Raw genomic sequence first — 23,785 nt, 5'->3', positions numbered from 1 at the left:
CCTCTGTCTTCTTCCCTTTCATTCTCCCCTTCCCCTCTCCCTTCTCCTGATTTCCTTTCTCAGTCATATTTATTCTTCTTCTAAAAACTAAATTCCTTCAAAGCATCTGAAATCATGTGTAATAACAATATTACCCTCCATGGGACATGAACAGACCTTAATTATTTGAAACAGAAAGGTAAGCAACATCTTAGAATTTCCAGTGTCAGAAATACTAGTGAGGTGCTATATTTTGGAACAGAAGAATTCGTCTCCGGGACAGGGAAACCTGTTGCATTTAATACCTTTGAGTATTAAGTGTAGTTACCTGAATCTCTTCTATGTATGTGTCAGGGGAAAGGGCAGGAGAAAGCAAACAGAAAGAAGCAGATGTGGCAAGAGGATGTCTTTAAATACCTGGAAAGTCTTAATGGTTGCTCTTATTTTGGAAATATTTTGTAATTTGGTAGCGAAGATCAGAAGTTTCATTGCAAGCATCTGAAGTTCATCAAAGTTCTTGTGTGTTTAGCTATGCCATTTGGGCTCTTCTATAGATATGCTCAGTGGAGAGAGAGAGAGAGAGAGAAGAGAGAGAGAGAGAGAGAGAGAGAGAGAGAGAGAGAGAGAGAGAGAGAGAGGAGAGAGAGAGAGAGAGAGACTGCTGCACCTCAAGGCTATGGTGAGGAAGTCTTCCCAGCCTACAGTATATCCCAAAGAGTCAAGAGGACATTTGGCTTTCTGGGGAAACACCAATGAAAGAGCCAAGAGTTCCTTCTCTGAGCTCCTGTCCTCTGCCTACCAAAATTATGCCTTTGATACAGTCAATAGATTTAAAAAGGTTCCTAAGCCAGGCTGGGACAGACCATGATATTGACTGAGAGGCACACGTGTAATCATGCATGGGATAGATTTTAAAACAGCAGAGTGGAAATGTGCCAGAAACATTAGATTCTTCTAAGCATTTGGAGTCTGAGGGCTGCAGAATCAGTGATAGCCAGGGAAAAGGTGGGACAAGAGAGAAGGAGAGAGTGAGGAAGGGAGGGACAGCAATGGGAAAAAGGATGCTGGCTTTGGAGCAGTAGCAAGCTCTGTATAACATGAAATTTCTGTATCTCCAACTGATAACCATTTCAACTGAGTCTCTCTGAGGATACAAACCAATCCATAGGACAGGCTTCATGCCCAGTAGACAACCAACAAAACCTGAACTCAGTGGAATTTGAGGAAAGTTTTTTGTCTGGTAATGTTTTGTCTGGTTTAACAACAACAACAAAAACCTTACAAGTTCTTCGCATATATATTATGGTTTCTGGTTTTGTGATTTTTTGTGGGGTTACTGTGTATATGAACATGTGTGTCTCTGCATTCAGATAGGAGTTCCTTGTGCTTTTTCTTGGCTTCTCTTTCTTCTGTTTCTTTTTGTTCTATTCCAGTTTGTTTGCTTTTGTTGTGTCTTATCTTATTTTCTAATAATTCTTTAGATGTCTCTTTTCCAATAAGGGGTGGTGAAGTAGATCCAGCGGGGAGGGGAGATGGAGAGGATTTGGGAGGAGTTGGGGGAGGGGAAACTGTAATCAGAATATAATGTATGGAAAATCCATTTTCAGTAAGCAAACAAACAAACCACGAGACATCTGAAATCAAAGGAAGTTGCATCAGACTTGTTCTGGTGCAACAGATGAGGTGAGGGGTGACCCTTATAAGTTTTATGGTTTCTGGTCTCTGAATGAGTTACCACCTATTCAGCAGGAATATTTAGTCTTAAGTGCTTATGCGTGCGTTCGTGCATACTTTTCAGTTAAAACATTTCCCTTTTCTTTCCTCTTTCATTCATTTGCACTGAGACATCTACATCCAGCTTGTGACAATTGCTGGGTGCTGAGTCTACCTTCTCAGTGTGCTTTTCTCAAAGAGAGTGCAGAGCCCCTAGTGAGCTTGTGGGGAACAAGGAGAAAGTAAATCCGCACATAGGAGGAACAGTTGAGATCTCAGAGTACTTGCTCCTTTATATGGACCAGGAAAAGAAATGTCTTACTCTCTTCCAAGAAGCTCGAGAAAGATAAGCGCCAATCTCATGCCACTGTAACAACGCTCGCTTACAATCTGGATCTGTGCTTTAATACCTGTTTCTCTTGCACTCGATGACTCTGACTGCTGCAGGTTATTAGCAGGATCCCCGCATGAGGAACAGAACCATTTCCCCTCAAACCCAAATCCCTTCTTCTTGTACATTAAACTAAGCTCCTCTGTGCTACAGGGTGATAGATAGTCCATGTGAGAAGATTGTGATTACTTCAGGAAACCGGTGAGGCCATAAAGGAGGAAGGAGTAGGAAAGCACCCACTGACATTGTGGAGCAAAAGATATTTTGAGCATCTTCAAAGTCCTTCTGGAGGGCAGAGTGCTTTGAGGTCAAACCAGTTCTTGCTGGAAGGTTTTTGTTGTTGTTGTTGGTGGTGGTGGTAGTGGTTGATTGGTTGGTTTGTTTTGTTTTTCCTGCTTGCTTCCCTTGGGAGTCTTGGGAATCCCTAGCAGATGAAAAGTCTTTGTGAGTGCTTGTTGAGTCAGGATGCTCATGGAGAGTACACAAGAAATGTGATGGGTGCTTGTTCAATATGGTGATCTTGTTGTCATGACAGCTGAAATTCTCATCCACTCTCATCTGGATCTGTAATAAATAAAAGTATCTGAAACCAAGGTAAGCTTTTGTTTCATATTTGATCTTTAGAGATTAACATTTCCACATTAAATTTTATAGGATGCAATAGGCTTTCAAAAGAACTGTCACTCTCTAAACACTAATTTTATTTGTCATTAATATTTTTGGTCGTTTAATGATCTTGTATTCATAGTTTTTTAAATTATTGCATCAAAATAGAAACATAAATATCAGCTTTTGTTCTCTATTAAAGGATTGAGATAGCTATCCTGAGACATATGAAAGACAACACAACCAGCTAGCAGATGGAATCATACAAATTTTAAATAGCATTGTAATACTTGTTAAGCATTTTATAAGAGGAAATGACAATGTGAACTGGAAAAAAAGTTAAAACATTAAGAGATAATTCCATAATTTCAGAGCTGGAGGAAGAAAGAGAATTCTGAGCAGATGAAGGCTTTACCTCCTGCTACTGCATTGAGATGAGCAGAGAGCACTTAGATTGCATATATACACATATATTGGTTTGAATGTGCTTGGCCCAGGGAATGGTACTATTAGGACATGTGGTCTTGTTGGAGGAAGTGTGTCACTGTCAGGATGGGCTTTGAGATGCTACTCCTAGACATATGGAAGCCACTCTATCTCTGTCTGCCTTTGAATCAACATATAGAACTTTTGGTTCCTCCCCAAGCCCCATAAATGTCCCACATAAGCATTGCCTTGGTTATGGTGTCTCTTCACAGCAATGGGAACCCAATCTAAGACTACATATCTCCATCTCCATCTCCATCTCCATCTCCATCTCCATCTCCATCTCCATCTCCATCTCCATCTCCATCTCCATCTCCATCTCCATCTCCATCTCATCTCCATCTCCATCTCCATCACCATCTCCATCATCTCAGTCTCCGTCTCCATCTCCGTCTCCGTCTCCGTCTCCGTCTCCATCACCATCTCCATCTCCGTCTCCGTCTACGTCTCCGTCTCCATCTCCGTGTGGCAGACATAGAGCCTATGCTTTAAAGATTGGTGATCTATATCACATCCCTTCCTCAAAAGCCTCAGGTACCATTGAGGAAGGTGGATGAGGGAGATTGTAAGAACTGGAAGCAACAGATGACTACAACAAAGCTGCTTTCTGAATAGCTTAAGGCATATCTGAACTCATAGCCATTGTAACAGCACACAAGAAAATACAAGCTCAAGCTCAAACCAGGAAAATACCAGCATGTAATGGTCAGGAGATCATGAAGTTTCAGCCATGGCTGAGGAGCTACTGGTAATTATTAGTCGCTGGGGGAGAGAGAGTTTTCTTTAAGAGTGTCTGAATATTTAAGAATATATGGACAGCATAAAGTAGACTTCCTGTGTTAAAAAAAAAAAAAAAAAAAACAAGAACACAAAATTAGGTGCCTATGAAAAGGGGTTGGTCTCAGAAGAGTTTGGAGAGAGTAAATAGAATCAAAACACAGCCTATAGAATTCTCAAGACATTAATCAAAATATTTTAAGTGCAATAAGAAGTGCAGCTATAAGGGTAGCAGGTTTTGTATACTTTTCCCTTTATATTTATTCTTGTGAAAACTTAGGCCACGGGAAATGTGAGTTTTGAGTCTGTGAGGTCTGCAGCCACGCATTCTTTTCTGGAAATGTATCTGTCTGGCATATCAAGTTGTTTAAATGTGCCTAACTCTCTCTGGAGGACGTCCGGAACAGATGTTCATGCCTCTGTTGAACTCGAAGCAGCCAGCCACTTCTGTATGTCCTGTTGACCTGATATGCATCTGTACACCAGTTGTAGTTCCATATACGACTTCACAGTTAAGGTATGGGGAACTCTCTGGCCATTGTTTCCATCTCAGTATTATTACCTTAGACGCAGCTACATGAGCAAATGACTGCTTGGAACTTGGCAGCTGACAAAACTCAAGACTGTATTTTTAAGCATTTGGAGTAAATAGAAGAAAAAGGACAGGATTAAATGAAAAGCTTTTTCTTAAGCCATAACTGAGCTCTCTGAGGATACCAAAACAATATCTGGTCCTGTTTAAAACTGAACACTGGGACTTAGGCTGGAGCCGTTTGCAAGACAAGCATTGTTCTTAGAGAGGAGGAGGAAGCCTGGATTTCTCCTGGACTTCCTCCCTCTGCTACACAGTAGTTAGCAGTTGCTCCTGGGGGAAGAGACACAACTCAGTCACTCTTTCCACAGTACTTTCTGCATTTCCTTTTTGAGCCCAAAGTAAGGCTTACGCATAGATTTTGGGGCTTCCAAGTTTGGGGTTTGTCTCACTGAGATGGAGAAGCTACTTAATCACACACTTTTAAAGCAGCAGAGTTTGGAGATGTCTTTACACTTATTAGCACACCTTAACAGAATTGATCCTAAGGAGAGCAAACATGAGAATATAATCAATAGGTAAAAATACATTCGTTATTTCTGCAGTGGTTTGAGATCTGTCACATGAGGCCAATCTATGTGAATAGTTGAGTATGATAATTATGCCTTAAAATCATTCAATGTTTCTTGTTTAACAACTTTAGTATTTGCTTAGTAAATGATGAAGCTTACAGGAATCCAGTAAAATGAGATATTACCCAGGAGCTGGAGATTTACCTAATGTAGCTGTCTTCATTTCAAAATTATGAGCACTGTTTACCTGCAAATCTGTTTATCCAAGTGTATATCTATGCTTATTTAAAATAGAAAGCAACAGGAAACATTTCCTTGATGACAACCACATTACAACTTTGCAGGGAGAAGGTTTGCCAGTTTTCACAATCCTTGACTCAAAAAATGAGTTACCCACTTCAACGACTGGCCGTTTCAATTTTGTTCTTCAATGTGCATAGCTGCTCAATTTTATAGAGGTTAACCCTAAGAGATATAATAATAATAATAATTACAATAATAATAAATTATTAATTATATTTAATAATAATAATAACTATTGTTATTATTATTATAGCAACAAAGATAATAATAACCCTCCAACTCCCTGCTTCCTGCGTGGCTAAATAGGAAAATCTTCCAGCCCCGATGAGCAACCCATCAACTAGACATGACAAGCCACAAAAAGACTATAGAAAAGATGAGAAACATCTACACTGTTAGTTACAGGGATATTATCCATAGAGCATGTAATCCAATCCAAACCTTCCCTCAACAGTTACACATTGCGCCAGAATTTTTAGGATATTTTCTATTTTCAACCTGTGATCCCATGTAATACATAGTCTTGGCATTTCTTATCACTGCCAACCATGCATTTCTCATTTTTTTTTTAAAAAAAATGTTTGTTGCAAATTTCAATACTGCACATCCTTTTTGCCTTAGACCAAATGCCTATCACACATTCTCATCATTTTAATTAACTTGGGCCAATCCAGGGCAAATGTTTGATTTTTACTCAAAAGGTGCATGCAAATCACGAATTCACTGCTATTCAGGTTGAACATTTCCCATGGCCCTCTTTCAGCGTGTGGAACGAGGCAGCCTATGGGGCTTGGGACTGCACATCATTAGAGAAGGGACCTGCTGATTCAAAAATAGAAAGAGAAGTCCATGTCCACCCAGTGAGTAAACTTCAGGCATCTGCAATTTTATAAGAGCCTTAGTCTAAAGAAACAAAAGGCGAGGCCCAGAACAGCCGGCTCTTCATTTTATTCCAGCATCAAGCGAACAAAGCAGTAACTGGCCACAGATGTCCGACCCCAAGCCCAAGGAAACCATACATGGCGTTGGCAATCAGGAGTTCCCAGCCCCTTTGCTCCTCTAGTGTTCTCCTTCTGCATGGCCTTGAGCAAGGAAACTCTTCCTCTCGCTGGCCTATAAAATGGAGGGATCGCCGAGGCCCATGTCTGCTACACATTTCTCGCAGCTTGTTTGGCCAATTAGAGATTTCAAGGAGGAAGTTCTTCAGTGGCAGAGTTTGTTCTCATGGACCAAGAGTTTTGGAAAACACTGATAACTGGAAGTCATCAAAGAGAAATCTGTAATAAACATGAAGCAAGCTCCCTCAGATCCCTTCGAGAATTTTTTGCTGTTCTTAGCGACGTACAGACATTTCTGAAACGTGTTGCTTTGTGGAGAAAGAGTCCTGCATCGATGAGTAAGGGGTCGGGATGGCTTGCTCGTCTGTTAGGATTATTCTACAATTCAAAATCCTTATAGGCAAAGTAATTGAACTTTCTTCTTTTTAATTTTGCCACCGAATCTAGGCGGAGAGGTATGGAGGTTTGGGGGCGCTCTCTGTGTAGAGCAGGATAGTTAGAAATTACAGAGCGATGAGCGGGGAGATGTGCGGGTAATACCCGTTGAAAAGAAGATCGGTGGTTGAGGATTAAAAAGAAGAAGGTCAGGTCCAAACTTCCTTGGCTTCCATTATCATCTCCATCAGTGGTACCCAGAGGGAAATGTCCACTATTAGAGCCAGAAGTGCAGCTTCACGGTATAGCACTGTATAGCTTATACAAGGTGTGGTACTCCATTTCCACTGTTGGAGAAGCTAGGCAGAAAGGGAGGGAGGGAGGGAAGGATGGAAGGAGGGACAGAAAAAAAGAAAGAAAAAAAAGTCTTTTAATTATCATAGATACTCACATTGCTGTCTAATGCTTTGACACTAGCTGGCTCGGCCTTCCTCTTAGTACCCCAGTCAGTATAATTCATCTGGTGATTTTTTTTTTGTCCAATTATTATCCATACCATTTCCATGGAATAAAAGCTATTATTATTTCTGATTTTCAAGCGAGAAATAAACAGGTTCAGTGAATTTAAGGGACTTGTCCAGCGTCATGGCCACATTCGTTCCTCTGAAATCCCAGAAAATGAGTAGGGAGGACTGACCACTCAAGTGCTGTTATGGGGCAAGACAGATGCTGCTTATGAATAACTGCTAAATATGACATACTGCGTCTGTAGAGGATACGGGAAGTTTTCCAAACAGATATGAACTCATCACCACTGAAGTTGGGGTATGGAACTTCTCTGTCACCCTGAAAGGCTTCCTTGAGCCCATTGAGGTCTTCTTTCTAGCTGTAACTCTTTGGAGACTTACCCCTGTGAAGAGTGTACCAGCAGTCTCTTTCCTCCTGTTGCCGAGTAGTGTCTATTACATAGAGCGAACATTATTTATATGGGCATCTGGGTGGCTTCCAGGCTATGTCTGTTATACCTAAAGTTCTACCAGCATTAGTGTTCAAGTCTTAGATGGACATAGGCTTTTGCATTAATTTGACTAGTGACCTAACACCAGAGTAAATAGGTCACATGGGAGGTGCACACTTTTGAAAACAAAAACCTGGCACTCTGCTTTCCAAGTAGCACTAACACTTAGCTCCTATTCTTTCCAACATTGGTATAGTCTTTTTAGTTCTAATATGTAGTGATTTCTAATTGTGGTTTACCCTACTTTCAGAGAAAATAACCTAATTACATTGTTTATTTCCTACTATACACCCTCTGTAGAAAAGAACCTGCCCAAATCTCTTCCCCACTAAAAACAAGTGGGGTTTTTTTTTTTTTTTTTTTTTTTTTGACTATTAGCTTTTGCTGTTGTTCATAATTTCTAGAAACAGGCTATGCAGATTATCAGTGTTTTTCCATTTGTCTGGGCTTTGTTTCCATGCCTTTAGCAGTAATTTTGAAAGGACATATATTTTAAATTCTGATGTTGTTCAAAATATTTTCTTTTTGAGTGTTGCATTTAAGAAATAGTCACAGGTAAAAAAAAAGTTTTCTTCCCTTTTCTGGTTAGAAGCTTTTCAATTTGAGGTCTCGGTGTGAAGCTTTTGCTTAGTGATCCATTTCTGGGACAATAAAAGTATATTATATAATGTACTGATCAAAGCTGATCTTCTCATTACACATAGTATTCATGGTGTTTACCAATAGTATCCAATAATGTTTATTTCTTGGGAAGATTATTCTTCATCCAGTGAATTGCCTTTATTACTTTTAACATCACGCATGTTTTTATTAATATGGGTCAAGTGATATAGTCCATTTTATCTTTCATTATTTTCACCTTTTTTGATGCTAAAAATAATAATCAAGTATGCACCAATAATAATCAATGTATGACCTGGGCACCCACCCTTCTGAGCTTTGAAAATAATTTAAAGGCACTTCCCCCCAAAAGAAACAGCTTCTAGGATTGATGTACAGGCCCTAAGACATCGAATATTGAGAGAGATAAATTGTGGGTGCTGAACTCTTATAGTTGTTTTATACCATACAAATGGTATGGGTCATGTGCCTGTGGGTCCTAAACTTGTTAATTCTCAATGTGATTGGCTTTTCTACATAAATTAGTATATGTCTATAAATAACTAGAATTTAACCTCTTTCCAACATTGGTTTCTCTTATTTATTTTTCTTTCTTTGCTGCATTGGTTGAGGTTTCTAATAAAAAATTAAAAGGAAAACACGAAATGAGACTTCTTCTTCCTGTTGGTTGTGTTTGCATTTTCTGTTCTGGAGGGACAGAGGCTGTCTCTTTTGCTTTGTATTCCTAATCTTTGATGCCATGTTTAGTGTAGAGCATACATTCAGACAAGGTGGGCACAAAATAAATGACGTATAAGATCTACTCAAGTCTAGTGGCTTACTGGAGGAGAAAAAGGTATCAGAGTACAAAACTGTACTGTACAAAATTAAAGATGTTTTATGGGAAAGGATGTGCAGAACCAATGAATGCAGAGGACTGAGCTTGCAACAGGGATAGAGGAAAGGAGAGAGGACTCACCAAAGGTTGTCTGGGTAAGTGATGCTGAGTTGGATCTGGAGAAATAGAGTTTTACTTAGAAGGACCTATCCAGACAGGGAACTCATAGAGTACATAAGAAACACATAAGACATACAATGTAAAGAAATGGTTGCCTTTCCTATTTCTTTTTCATCTCCCCCTTTTTCCAGCCTAGTAATCCCAGTGAAACCATTGATCCTGCTTCCTGGGAAAATAATCTCGGATTCACTCACCATGGTAGTTTCTGACTTTGGAGAACAACTAGCTAATCTTACAAGGGAGGTCTCAAACTGAACCCAGTTCTAGGTGTGACTTCTAGTCAGGCATATAGGCTCACATTGCTGTTTCTTTCTCTGTAATTGCTGGAGCCAAACCGACGTGACCCACTTAGCTGCACCTGCCTCTACTGATAGAGTTTTGATGTTTTAAGGAAACTCAACCTGGCGGTAAACTTTATAGCACTTTCGCTATATTTAATTTGGAACCCCAGGAAGAATACCTTGCTTTCTGACACCACTTGTTGGCTAATACAGCCCTCATCTATTTATTTATTTTGCTCATTCACTTGTTCTGATTTCCTGAGATAAAAGAGACATTTTACTTCAGTGGTAATGCCAGAAGATGCTTGGATGAAGCAGCAGCTCTGGGGCCCATTGGGATTTTTCTGCCGTTCTTTTTAGCATTTCTTAGGGAACTTTAGATGAGCATATAGTAGTTTTGCTCTAAATAATAGAAAACTGGTGTTGGATTGTTGGCAAAAAAAATAATTGCAAGAGATTAGCATCTAGGATTTGTCTCAATAATATTTGGTGTCTCAGGGGCAACATGTCAACCCTACAAACTGTTTTTGGAAAAACATGCATTTAAATTCTTTTCAAAGCTCAGCAGGGTGCGTGCCCAGGTCCTACATAAACATGTTTGATTATTATTTTTTTATTTCTAGTTGACTTTTATCTCTCCGTGTAGCTTACAACCCAGCAGGTAGTTCTTTAAATAGACACAAAACTTTCCCACATATTCAGGCATGTGTGTGTGTGCTTGCACACAGGCGCTCAACAAACAGCAGAAAGCTCTCTTTATCCACCACCATAAGCTAATGTTTCTTAGAAGATCATGTGCCTCTCTGTCCTCTCTCTCTTCAGCAGATAACCTGGTAGGTTCTGGGGAGAAGGAGCTTTTTGCAAGAGCCTCTGGTGTGATGTCTTCTCAGGAGAGGTTTTGTTTGTTTGTTTGAAATGAGGTTAATTCCCTAAACATCAGCTATAACTTTCTCATGGAAACATGGTTCACACTGTATTGAGGGGAAGAGAAAGGCCACTGTCTGACTGTGTGTGACCTTTGCAACGCTTGGCTTACAGGAGACATTTAAGCCATCAGCTGTGCTCCCTGGCCTGCTGGGACTTAGGAAGGAATCAGAAAGATAAAGTCCATCCTGATACCCCAAAGTCAAGATCAGAGAGGGCTTTTAGATCCCTTAGCAGGGATGCATTTGGACTTACTGCTTGTACCCCCCTTTCCTTCCCGTGTTATGGTCTTCCTCTAAGCATAGTTCACACAAATCCATTTTCTGTCTTTAGTCTTTATCAGCGGTACCCGATAACCCTCTCAGTAGCCATATTGCTCTGTAGAGGTATGTTTCAAACCTCGGACACGCAAACTGTCCTTCTCGCTCTACCAGGTGAATCACACACACACACACACACAGAGGCACACAAGCACACACATGTAACAACAGTATACTGTGTGTATATACACATAGCAACAGTACACACACACACACACACACACACACACACACACACACACACACACGTATATGTGGGTGTATGCATTGCTGCTGCTGCAAGTTTACTGACACACAGACCTGAACTGAAACTGTGTGTGAGTGTGTTGGGGGAGTGGGGAAGGGTCTACTTAGCCTATTGCTTAGAACTTATGTTTTTTGGGGTGGATAGTGGCTTTTCTGTTTTGTTGTTGATCTTTTGTTTTTAGCAGATAAAAAAGATGAAGATGATATGAGGTACTAAAAAGTAGAACAATTATTAAGGTGAAAAAGAAAAAAAACCAGGCTTTCACATGAGTTTTGGGCATTCTTTATGCCATGTCATGGCAGAGACCAGCAGAGGGACTACTGAGAAGATCCACTTACCATATCCACATTAGCATCGTTTATCTAGTTGTAGACCAAGGTACCAAATCTGAGAAAAATATGCTGGGATTTTAGTCAGTTTCAAACTCATTGCATTTGGTAAACTGTGTATTCATCTGGGCCTTGTTCCTGTTCTTCCTACCATCATAAATGCTTGTGCTTCACTACTGCATGCCTTTCATACTGTAGACTCCTGTGTGCCCTCCAGACACATATTCTCTTCAGTCAGCCTTGTCTGAGAAGACAATGTCCCAAAGTGCTACACTATAGATTGTTCCCTGACTCTAATGAACCCAGAGTGCATTAACTCAAGGAGAAAACACTTAAATCTGCTTCCTCCTGGGCACTCTACTATGTTACTACATTCTCTGTTGAGCAGCCCCAGATGCTGTGCTCCATACAACTTCCATTCTCATGCCAATTAAAGTGATGTGGACATGTGTGTGTATGTGTGTGTGTGTTACTAATATGGCTCTAAGTATGAAGTTTCTGACTATAGCACCCACAGCACCAATAATTAATTAATTCAGTAGGCTACACTAAAAACACATGACAAATAGTGACTTTCACAAACCCCAACCACCACAGCTGCGTTAAACTGATGATGACCCTAGGAATCTGGTATTTTGTTATCATATAGGATACAGCCCAATATCAACACTCCGAAGGAAAAACATGTGTGAGAGAGGCGTTGGAGTCTCTGCCAAGCATGGGGATAAAGGCTAAATCAGCAGCTGGTGATTTAAGGCGGAGATACAGAAAACATGGGGTCAGTGACTCCCGACTCTTCTTCTTGCAATCTTCTTGAGATAGGCAGAGAAAAGTGACAGAAGAGTTTTCATGACACTGAAAGCTACTCCTTCTGCACAGTGAATCACGGAACTATGCATTTTATGATCCTGTGAATATAAAGCTCTAACTGGGGACACTGTGTGTAGTTTCTGAATTGTTTCATAATCTGGTTAAGCTCAACTCCATTTAAATCAAGTCCTCAGTGTAGATCAGACTATGTCATAAGAAAGATATGGGGGCTGAAAATACTCCCTCCCAGAACCAAAGACTGTCTAACAAAAAAACTCCAACACAAAGCATGAGAAGCACCCTTTTGAGTCTTTGGTGAGTGTTGTCTAAAAGACTTCTAAAGCATTAAAGATCATTGTTGTTGCCCTTGGTTGACTCGAGATGTGTAAGATAAATCTTTATTGCTGAAGACACCATGCACTTCAGATACAGGCCCCAGAGGCCTCTGAGCTGGAACTGACCTGAAAGCCTTCTTCAGGAGAGATAGATTTCATGGGACCATAAGATAACATACACACTTCCTAAGGAGGGAAGCAAGAAACAGTTCTATCCAGCTCCTTTGCCTATGAACTACAAAACATACATACAAGTAGCATTATACAGACCAAGCAGATTGCATTAATGCACATTAATGTATGTAACAACAATTAATTTTTAAAAGTCTGTAAATTTTAAAGAGAGTAAGGAAGGGTGTATGCAAGGGCTTGGTGAAAGGGAAGGGAAGGGAGAGATGATATAGTAATATTATAACTTCAAAAATTAAAAGACAAGAGTTTAACAGCAATGATAAAAACCCCTTTCAATTGTGAATATTTCCCATATTTTCTGCATTCTCCATCCATTTGTTGATAGACATCTAGCCTGGTTCAATTTCTGGGTGATTGTGAATAGTGTCATAATAAATGTGGATATACAATTAAAGACAAACAAACCAACAAAGAAACAACAATAAAACAAAAACAAAGAGATGATTTAACTATTCTTTTCTGAAACAACCAGCAAATCTTCAGAAGCAAAAGGTGGACAGGCCTACCTATAAAACGACTACATTAGGGAAACTGCATTAGGGAATTAGACTGTTCCGGAGCCACAGCAAAGGGGATGTTTGAGATGAGCCCTGAGCATCAAGTAGAATTTAACCAAGTAGAGCTGCGGATAAGGGTGTTGGGCAAGGTTAAGAAAGAATGCTTGAGGATGATGTCATGATCCGAAGAAGGCAGTGGTCATAAAATTTCATTATGTGCTTGAGAGATACTAACTAGTCTGGTACAGCTTGTAAAGCACATTGGGAAATAGGCTACAATCAGTTCTAGGTTCTCTTGGGCTTGTGAGGATCCCAGAATGGCATGCCAGTGAGCTTCACTTACTTCTTGATTGAGAAATGTATACACTAACTGGGTATTTATGGAAGGCATGCTGTATAAACCATGGCGTAGTGGTCATAGTGGTTAATGTGAGAAATGAACCATCATCTCCCATGGAGTGTCTATTCTAGGAAGATAAATAAATTGAAAGATAATTTTAAAGATACATAGTTTCTTGGAAGCAAATGAGCAGTCATGATGGGGTGGTTAAGAGTGACCGTCATCGGGAAGTGACACTTTTTCTGAGATGTGACACCTAGATATTAGTTATGCAAGAAAACAAGGGAAGTTAGTACCATGTAAACAAGAAAAAAACCAGACAAACGTGACTTTAGAAAGAGGAATGAGTATGGTAAGTCCAAGGAGCAAAGATCTGCACGGTCCATGTTACAGAACACGAAACAGCATTGGAATGAGTTATGTGCACTGCTGGGTATGGGCAGAAGGCAGTGCTCTTGGCTTATATTTGAAGTTAATGTTTATGGAATGAAGCTTGAATTCTGTGTTGAGAAGAGGGATAAGAAAAGCAAAGAAGACCCCAAGGGTTTTAAACTGAGCAAATGGTTGTGTCACTTGTGCAACTGGAAAGAAGAGACAGTGAGTTATAGGGTACATTTAGGGTATCTTTTTCAGATAGATTACTAAATTGGAGTTGCTTGTTGATCATCTGCATGGCGATCTCAGAAGAGTGGCTTTCAGGAGAGCTGTTACTCTGACAACAGACAAATTTAAAAGTTAGAAATGTAGTTAGCTCAGAGGAAGAAGAAATAGAAAATAAGGTTTCCTTTGTAAAAAAAAAAAAAATACTGTTTTTCTCTGTTTTTGACTAGAGGATTGTTTACTGACATCTTTATAGGAAGGACTGCTTAACACCCAGACAAATGTCCCAAGCTTCACCATTATTTTGTTAAGAAAAATACTAATGAATGAGTTGGAGAGATGATCAGGAGCTAAGACTGGCTGCTCTTCCAGAAGACCTGAATTCGATTCCCAGCACCCACATGGTAGCTCACAATCTCCTGTAATTTCAGTTCCCCAGGATCAAGTGCCACCTTGTGGCCTCTATGGGTACTAGGCAAGCACATAGTGGGCAGACATATATGCAGGGACTCAAGCATGCAGGTAAAACAATAATAAAAAAAATCTTTAAAACTCTAAAAATAATGGAAACATTGACTGTTTTGTACATATCCAAGATGGTGTGCATTCCAATGCATTACTTCTGCGGATTTTCTTACTTTAGTGAGAGGAAGGATTATCTGTTAGGCCAGTGAGGTCTCGTTATAGACTTGGGACATTTAAAAAATTTAAAAGCCAAATGGTGCTACCTACACACTTGCTTAACATTAGAACATTGTGTCAATACAGGTAGAACAATCCATGGTCCATCAATGGCTCGAAGGAAAGGACTTGCTCTTTGAACTGGAAGCAGAATCAGCTCAAAACTACTTCTAAGATGACGGCCACAATGATGAATTCTAATCGAAAGAAAATTATGCTCTGCACTAAATTGTGCATTTTTTTTGTGGGTTGTGCTGCATCAAGTATTGAGGAAAATCCTATTGATAATTTATGATATGTTTCAAGCTTACTAGAATAAAGACTATGAATATGCTAGGCCAACCCTTGTAACATTTGTAAAATCCAAAATTAAAATTTTCCTTTTTGTGGCCTCTGGTTGTCTAATTATTGGTCCCGTGAACTCATGTGGAGAAAACAATGGATGAGCATTGCCAAGATGCTCTCGGGGACAGATAATGCCATGTAAAGGCTCTGTAAAGCTGAGACTATCATAGGAACTCTCTGGCCATTCTCAATAATAATTATACCAGCAATAATAAGCTTTCTCATCAAGCATTTATTGGTTCTTCAATCTCCAAGTGAAATCTTTCAAAGGATTCTTTATGCAGCTGAGATGCTGTCTTGCAAGATGTGCAAATGAGGATGAAATAAGGCCTGGGAACGCGGTCAGGGAGACTGAGATGGAATAAGCAGACCAAAAAATATTGAAGCAGAATGTAATGCATGAGCTGAGCTACATCTGGTGGGTGTGCATGCCGTTGCTCTGCACTAGAAACCATTATAAACCATTTGAGGTGATCAAAAAATTGCTGCCCAGGTGCAGCAGTTTATATTTTGAAAATGAAATAAATCTAGTGGATACTGGGGACGAAGAACTTGCAAAATCTTATTAGAAAAATAAATCTGTTTTGAGTTAGAGGAGTGAAAAAAAAATCCTAACAAATTACGGTAGTAGAAGCATTGCAAAACTCAATACATTCATGTTTATTCAATAATCACACACATGTTCCATTAAGAAATGCAAGAAAAGAGTGCAATAAATATTGACTTTCACAGCAAAATGTAGAAGTATATGTGCAAAGAATAATGAATCTTTTTCCTGGCAGTTTGAGAAAAACAGAAACTTTGAGCCATTTGCACAGGTTGAAAAATAAGGAAGCTGTCCTCTTGATTATAGCAAAGGGAATATTTCAACTTAGTTTGTAGACATTTTTCATCGGAGTTTTAGAAAACCTAGTTTGTGTTTGGTTCTTTCTTCAGCATAGGAAATCATGGGTTAAGAACAGGGCTCAGATCTCTTTCTGTTTTTAAGGTGTGTGTGTATGTGGGGGAGATACTTCTGTAAATACTTCGCATGGTTAGACTGTAAGTAGGAACTCGGATATTTTCTAAATATTTCATCCTATCTGGCAATATTTCTAACCAGGAGAAATCATATTAAAGGCAACCTTAGAGGCTTACTTGGATGAGAGTAAAGCCATGAAGAATCATTTGGGAAGTTCTAATAGTCTGCTGAACAGAGTAACAATCTTAGAGGGCATGAGTCAAGAGTCTTTAAAGCAATTGTTCTAAACCTTCCTGATGCTGCAACAATTTAATACAGCTTTTCATGTTGTGGTGAGCCCTCAACCATAAAATCATTTTGTTGGTACTTCAGGGTTGTAATTTACTACTGTTATTAATCATAGTGTTAGTATCTATTTTTTTTTTCTGGTGGTTTTTGAAGACCGCCAGGGTTATTTGACACCCACCCCAGAAGGATCCTGAGCCACAGGTTGAAAACCCAGTGCTTTAAGATGTTTATGGCCATAATTTCATTAGTTACCAGGGATTCTAAGAAATAAACAGAGACAGGTAGCAGCTTTTATGGAATGGTATTTTTACTATATTATTTATAACTGTCAAAACTTGAGATTGATCCAAGTTTGCCCTCAATATTATATGATCATCCAGTGATACTTGGTAGACTGTTTTTGAGAACCACAGGCAAGTTTAGCATCTCCTTGTCCGGCTCTACAGGCTGCATACCTTTACTCAATCATGGAATGACTGTATTGCTAAATATAAGAGGCTTAAAATGTTCTCCATAGTGTTGTGGTCAGTTTGTTTGTATGCAATTGTATAGAAAAAAAAGAGTGGAAAAATATGTAAATAATGTAAACTGCTTCATGATACACTTGTGCATGGATTAAATGTTTCTATAATGATTTTCTGTGTTTTCAAACAGGATATGTCAGTAATTACTTTTGCACTTAGAAAGAAAATGCCAAATGATTGTTAGTAAGGTGGGGAAAGACGATCTAAAGGGAAGGTTCTACCACATTGACTGGGAAAATTAGATTTTTTTTTCTTTTTACATCAGCGAAGGAAGTGCATGACGCTTCACTGACGTCTCCACCTGGACAGCAGAAGAGTCTTTGAATGAAGGATCTGGGTCAGTAGCTCTAAAATGATGTGTGCCAGTTGGATCTAAAAGGGCACCCATTAGTTCAACAGGAAGGAGCTAATCTCTGGAAGGAACCAGTCTGCTGTGGGATTCCTGGTGGGACAACTGAATGGCTGCCTTAACCTCTAACCCCCTGCCGTGCAAAGCTTCCATGAGCCTCCCCTACTGATTTCTGAAGAGTTCCCAGAGTTACCATCAGCTTGGTGGGGCATAGCACAGTAAGAGAAATGGGCCCTGAGTTTCTCAGGGCCTCTAACAAATATGGACACAATCACTTGTCCTCAACATTATAAGATCATATAATGATGCTTGGGAAATTGCTTTGAGATCCACAAGGCAAGCGGGACATTCCATTACCAGTCTTTAATCAGTATTTCTATTCACTCACGTAAGAACCATTGAAAGCCATTGATCCTGAACTTTATGTAGTCGTCAGTAAGTAAGGCTGGAAAAGTTTAGGTGCCAAAATCTCAGCAAACTACTGGAATAAACAACTTTAATAGCATTGGGCTGGAAACCTAATGCAAACTGATGTTAATATGAACAGAAAGAAAAGTTACAGAGAACATGAACATGTGGAAGAAATGAGTCGGGAGAAGTACTGCTGATTTCATTATCATTTCCTAAGCCCTTCAGTGGAGCAGATGTATGAGAGGTGATGTCTGCCACTGTGGTCCAGGTCCGGGACTCTGGAGGCTCCTGCTTCAGCTTCCTCATTTGAGGAATTTGGGTGAGGTATTTGGGTTACAGGTGTGCACTACCACACACGGTTTGAGAGAGTGAATTCTGCCAAGGTTATCATAACTTTTTCTTGGAATGAGCTCAGTCTGAGTTAACCTTTAAAGAATGTCTGGGATTAAAAGTGAAAAAAAAACATGGTGATACCATGTGGGTGTGTTGGTGTGCTGGGAACCCAGCTCACTAAGAAAATAATGCTATTGAGAAAATGGAGAGAGCTTAAGGATAGAAGGATAAAACAAGGGAAGGAAAAATGGGGTAAAAATCTCCAGGTGATATTATGCCATGCCAGGAGCATCTACCAGTGTCACCTGTATGTCAACCTCATCACTCCATGACACACCAAACTTTAATGTAGTGTTTTGTTTTTTTTTTTTTTTTTTTTTAGTTGGGGAGGGAAAACCACATCTTGGAGGGATATGAAATGCAAACACATGGTTAGATGGTAGGCATCAGCTTTTTCAATAAAGCTGTCCTTCACATTTCACAAGATTCTGTCTGTCTGTCTGTCTCTTTGTCTCTCTGTGTGTGTGTGTCTGTCTCTGTCTCTCTTCTTCCTCTTCCCTCTCTCTCTTCTCAAATACTCCAGCATGCTTCTATGTAAGAAACATATATGTGAGGGTTTTAGAAAGATGTGCTTTTCTAGGTAGCCTTTTGTGGGTTGGATCCCGGGGGTGAACTGTGTGGTCCTGGATAATAATGACTTGGCTTTCTAAAGTCTCTTAGCACACAGTCTCTCTCTCTCTCACTCCCCCTCTCTCTCCCTCTCTTTTTTTCTCTCTCTCTCCCTCTCCCTCTCCTTCCCTTCCCCTTCTGTCCCCTCTCCCACCCCATACCAGGCAGTCTCCTTACTGAGAGTACCTTGAGAATTGAAGCAGAGTTTTATTTCTTAAGGCTTCATGAATTTCATAGCTTTAGAACATCATTAGGAGGATGCTGAAGAAATTAATACAAGTGCATTTGAGAACAAGTAAGAGGCAGGCATGGAGGAAAGTGGAGAATATCTGAAGAGGGAACACTCATTTTCACTGAATAGCCTTTCCTCTATTCTGAATGACGGATGCCCACTATCTGTTCAATACTACGTGATGGATAACTATGGAATAGATTTACTTTAGTAAGAGGAGGTAACATGTCATTATACATTGTCATCTAGAAGGGTTACCAACCTGGGTCCCCTGGGTCAGATGTAGCCTGTTGTTTACTTCTTAAATGAAGTTTCCTGGGACTTCTGTCACACTTACTACAAGTTGTCCCTGGCTCTCTCAGATCTAGTTGCAAAGTCGGAGTCTCAGAGCTGAATAACAGCAGCAGATTTTCTTTCCAAGTCAGCTATTTACTATCTGGCCCTATGAGGAAGCAGTTAGTACCCTCTGGGTGTCATACAATGCTCTGTAGTATCAGGTTATTATATTTGGAAAAATTAGCTTTTTATTTGGGTTTTATTTAAATTCTCTCCTAAAATGAGGGACCTCTTTCTCCTAAATGTCCTGCACTCAGCTAATTCTTGTATGTTTTCATTCTAATGAACGTGGGGATGTTCATATAATTAGATTTGCTATGTTGAATGAATAGAATTAAAATTTTCGATTGTAATTCTGTGTGGCTGTTGTTGTTTATAAACATATTTTAGTCTTTCTGCTTATGGATCAGAAGTCCGGGATCATGGCCAGACAGCATTGTGAGTTGTTTTAACGACTCCTTACTCCCTGTGCACTGTTGATACAGCCACATTTTCCATATCTGTAAAGCAGATTAACAGTGACCAGGAGATCATTTGTGCTTGCTCCCTAGAAGTGTTGCATCGATTCCCAGAGTAGAAGCACTCAGTCATTTGATAACTTTCTCATATGACTTGCAAGAAAAGTTTTCTCATATTATAAAGATGAAAACATGTGGCTGTAAGAATGTCCTCCAGTCAATTCTTAATAAAATGCTTGATAAGAAGAAATATAATTGTTCATGCATATTGAACCCTATATGTAGGGAAAATTTACAAGATACCGCTTTTGTGGCAGACTGGCATCAGCAGCGATGTAGATGTCAACAGCACTGTCCTTTCTGATGCTTGTCACCTGAGCTCTGTCCCCCATACATGTACCTTACTTAGACAGCAGCTCTTCTTTAGAGTGGGGATCCCATGAGCAGAGCTGGGCTTCTCAGATCTCACCAGGAGGCACCACTGAGAAAAATAGGACTAAACATCCTGAAAATCGCTCTATGGAAAGTTCTGGCATTATATGTAGATCAGCTTTGTTACCTTTGAAAGTGCCTACAATTTTACGTGAGTATTGCAGTCAGAGTGGAAGATGCAGCTACAGTATGTCCACTGAGAGGCAGATGCCAAACTATGATGTCAATGTGCAGCACTTAACCATAACGTGTAGTGAGCCAATAGCAGGAAGAGGATTGAAGAACAGAAGGGATTATTGACTTGACTAAGCTAATACCTAGATCTTAAAGTGAGTAACATAGGTGATTTCCCATGGTTCACCACTGTTACTTACGTCTCCCTTCAAACTGTAAATACTACCAAGCAAAAGTAGTTTTCTGTGAAGATTGTGAATTATCACCTTTTTCTTGTGGCTATATGTTGGATAATATTTCCTTCATAAGAAGAAGGTTATATCTTGCTGTTATAATCAACATCAAGAAAATCAGAGTCAATTTCAGTTCTTCAATTGGCTACTGGGTACCTATGATTAAAGCTACGAGTACTTGGTGCATAAACGTGGACATAAGGATTCCACCAAACAGGGGCTCTGTCCATTTGGGTCTCCTTTGCTCTTTTGTCTTCTTTAAAATCACTAGGTGACCAGTCCATTCTGAGGGTTTTTGATGGTACTCCTTTTACATGAGACACAACATTGTTTTAAAAACATTATATTGCATGTGCCCCATCACAGTGCTTAAAATATAGTACCTATTGCATCTTTAGCATCAAGGCTACAGAATGCCAGGCTGTATCTGCACTTAGATAATGAGTCCATACTCTGTTTAGACTGTGCCTGGCACAGTAGGGAGACTGTAGATAATGATAATGTACTCTACATTTCAAAAAGCTCAAAGAATTATTCATAATGCTTTCACCATAAAGAAATGATAAATGCTTGAGGAGGGGGATGTGTTTATCATGATTTAAATATTATACAATATATATACGTGTGTCAAAACATCACATGATATGCCATAAGTATGTATGATTTTGTTTGTATGTATCATTTAAAAGAAATTAAACAACCACAAAAGGAATCTTGAAGTTGTCATTATAGTCACTTAACACAATTTGTTTAAAAGAAAAACACAGCTAAGTTACATTTCCAGTGTCACTTTATATAAAAAAGATTCAAAGTATCAAATATAATGTTTATTGTTTTCTTATACAAAAGGGAAAACCGCAATTTTTAAAAATTACATCTTTAATAATAAAAGGCACATGATCATTACTAGAAGGAGATGAATTACTTTCATGGGGTTTTGAATACTAGCATTTTGTCCTGTTACTTCTCTGTTAGATTCTTTCATTAATTTGGGGGGCCTAATTAAGCCAAATTATAGTTTATTCCCTAATGAAATCTATAGATTCTTAACGCTCACCCCCCATCTTTTCACATCCTTCTGAAGTTAACATTAGTGATGAAATTCAGCTCAGCTTTTTTCCATTCAGCCTGTCTTTTACATGTTTCACTTCTCTCCTGAATCCCACATTTCTCTGTCTTTGTTGCTCCTACCCTCCTACCCTTCTCCTCCTCTTCCTCTGCCTCCTCCTCTTCCTTCTCCTCTTCCTCCTCTTCCTCCTTTTCCTCCTCCTGTGAAGAATATATCTACTTCTTCCTTCTCCTGCCATTATGCCTTTAGACCACCCTGTGTTTGTCAGTTTCTTCTGTGCGTTGTACATGGGCAGGCCTGAGGTTGGTGTGTATCTCTCCAAACCTGAACCTGCACAAAAGCTGTAGTTTTACAGTAGAGTTTGAAAGCTGGATAACTGAGGTGGTATGGTCTTGTTCTCTGGAGACCACAACATTTTATCCTTAAAGATAAAGTTCTGTCAGCTCTAATGCAAGCATTTGTCCTGTCCCTTTCCTGGGTTCTTCTTGTCAGTATGTTTGACCCAGAATGGAGCCCTCCCTCGTGAATATGGCCATGGATATGCCTATGTTCCTTCTGATCACAGTGATAGACTCGACTCGGCTCCGGACTTCCACTAGGGTGTTCAGCTCGCCCACCCCATGGATGCGGGATCAGGTTCTGGAACTTCTTCATTGTGACACCAGCTCTTCCTTGTCTTTTGATTCATCCCCCTTTCAACGCAGCTCAATATGCAGCCTGCACTCCTTACTGCTCCAAGCTGAGTTACTGCTATGAACTGCTGAAGTCCCTGACCTCATCTCCTCTTTGCCATACCTTCTGCAGTGTGTACCATTTCTTTGTAGAACCATGACTTTTGTTTTGAGGCAGGGTCTCAGTACACAATATTCAGCCCTGGCTGGCTTTGTACATGGTACTTACTACAGACTTGCCTTAAGTTTCCAGAACTCCACATGTATCTGTTTCCCAAATGCTGGCATTAGAGGCATGCACCATCATGCCTGGACCTTAGGAGCGTGATTCTTAATACTCAATATCCCTTCTCCATTAGAGTATAAAATCAGAACTATACCTCCTCTTCTTAGTTATGCTAGACAAATTCAAGGCTGTCAACACATATTCCTTACATAAACTAATTTGTGAGCCACTTATCTAGCTATCAATCAGATATATTTTGCTTAAATATTTATTCATTGCTGGCTCTGCAGCCCACATTGGTCATGACAACAAATTTCAGAAAGTCTCCCATTCGTCACATTTTTTTTTCTAGTTCCAAATTTCTAGTGATTACATTATACTATCCAAATAACTAAACGATTTAAAAATGGCTTCTGGTACATGAGGCTAAACTAGCCTTGCACAGGACCTTGAAGGGTTAGGTTCCTTGGCTGTCTGGGCAGGTTTCTTTGTTTTTTTAAGAAAAGCTTCATATTTTGTTCATCAGGGTTATCTACAAAAACACATACATCTACGTATATATCCTGAAGTATAAGTCATGGCTCACATGATTCCAGAGGCCGAGAAGTTCCACGGTCTGTCACCTGCAAGCTGGAGGTCCAGAAAAGCTGGGAAGCACTTCAGCTGGAGTCTGGTGGTGTGAGATCTAGAGAGAACACTAAACCCAGGGGGAGGGAAGGAAAGAAGGAGATGCATTGTCTCAGCTCAAGCAGGAAAGCGGTTAAAAAGGAAAGATGGACTCTCCCTTCTTCAGCCTTGGTTTCTACTTAGCCTTTCAGTATTGAACCAGAGAAGTGCCAAATGACTAAGTAGTTGTTTGAATTATAATTTTAAAGTTGAAATAAAAATTAAACATACTTATGGGGTGCCATGTGGTTTTTAAAAGCGCACACATAATATATAATATACACTATACACAGTATATTATACAGTATAGATAATATTACTTTGATTTGTTCCAATCAAAGTAAGTTTATCTTTGCTTTCAAATGTTTTTCATTTCTTTGTGGACAAAGCCTTCAGAATCCCTTCTTGCATTACAGCCTTCTGG

The 23,785-nt window shown here is 39.6% G+C and overlaps 1 long non-coding RNA gene across 2 annotated transcripts in view; it reads left to right on the top strand.

Annotated features, from left to right (window-relative positions):
* Window positions 1–2,542: 2,542 nt before the first annotated feature.
* Window positions 2,543–23,785, top strand: part of LOC143434279 (uncharacterized) — a 54,242-nt gene continuing 32,999 nt past the window's right edge. For both annotated transcript variants that reach the window (XR_013103632.1, XR_013103633.1), the window contains exon 1: window positions 2,543–2,677. This is a non-coding gene — a long non-coding RNA (uncharacterized LOC143434279). The remainder of the gene's footprint in view (window positions 2,678–23,785) is intronic.

Source organism: Arvicanthis niloticus, chromosome 14, assembly GCF_011762505.2.
Source record: "Arvicanthis niloticus isolate mArvNil1 chromosome 14, mArvNil1.pat.X, whole genome shotgun sequence".
In the NCBI taxonomy this organism is placed as follows: Eukaryota; Metazoa; Chordata; class Mammalia; order Rodentia; family Muridae; genus Arvicanthis; species Arvicanthis niloticus.
The sequence above is the reverse complement of the archived record's forward strand: the minus strand, read 5'-3'. Positions and strand labels throughout refer to the sequence as shown.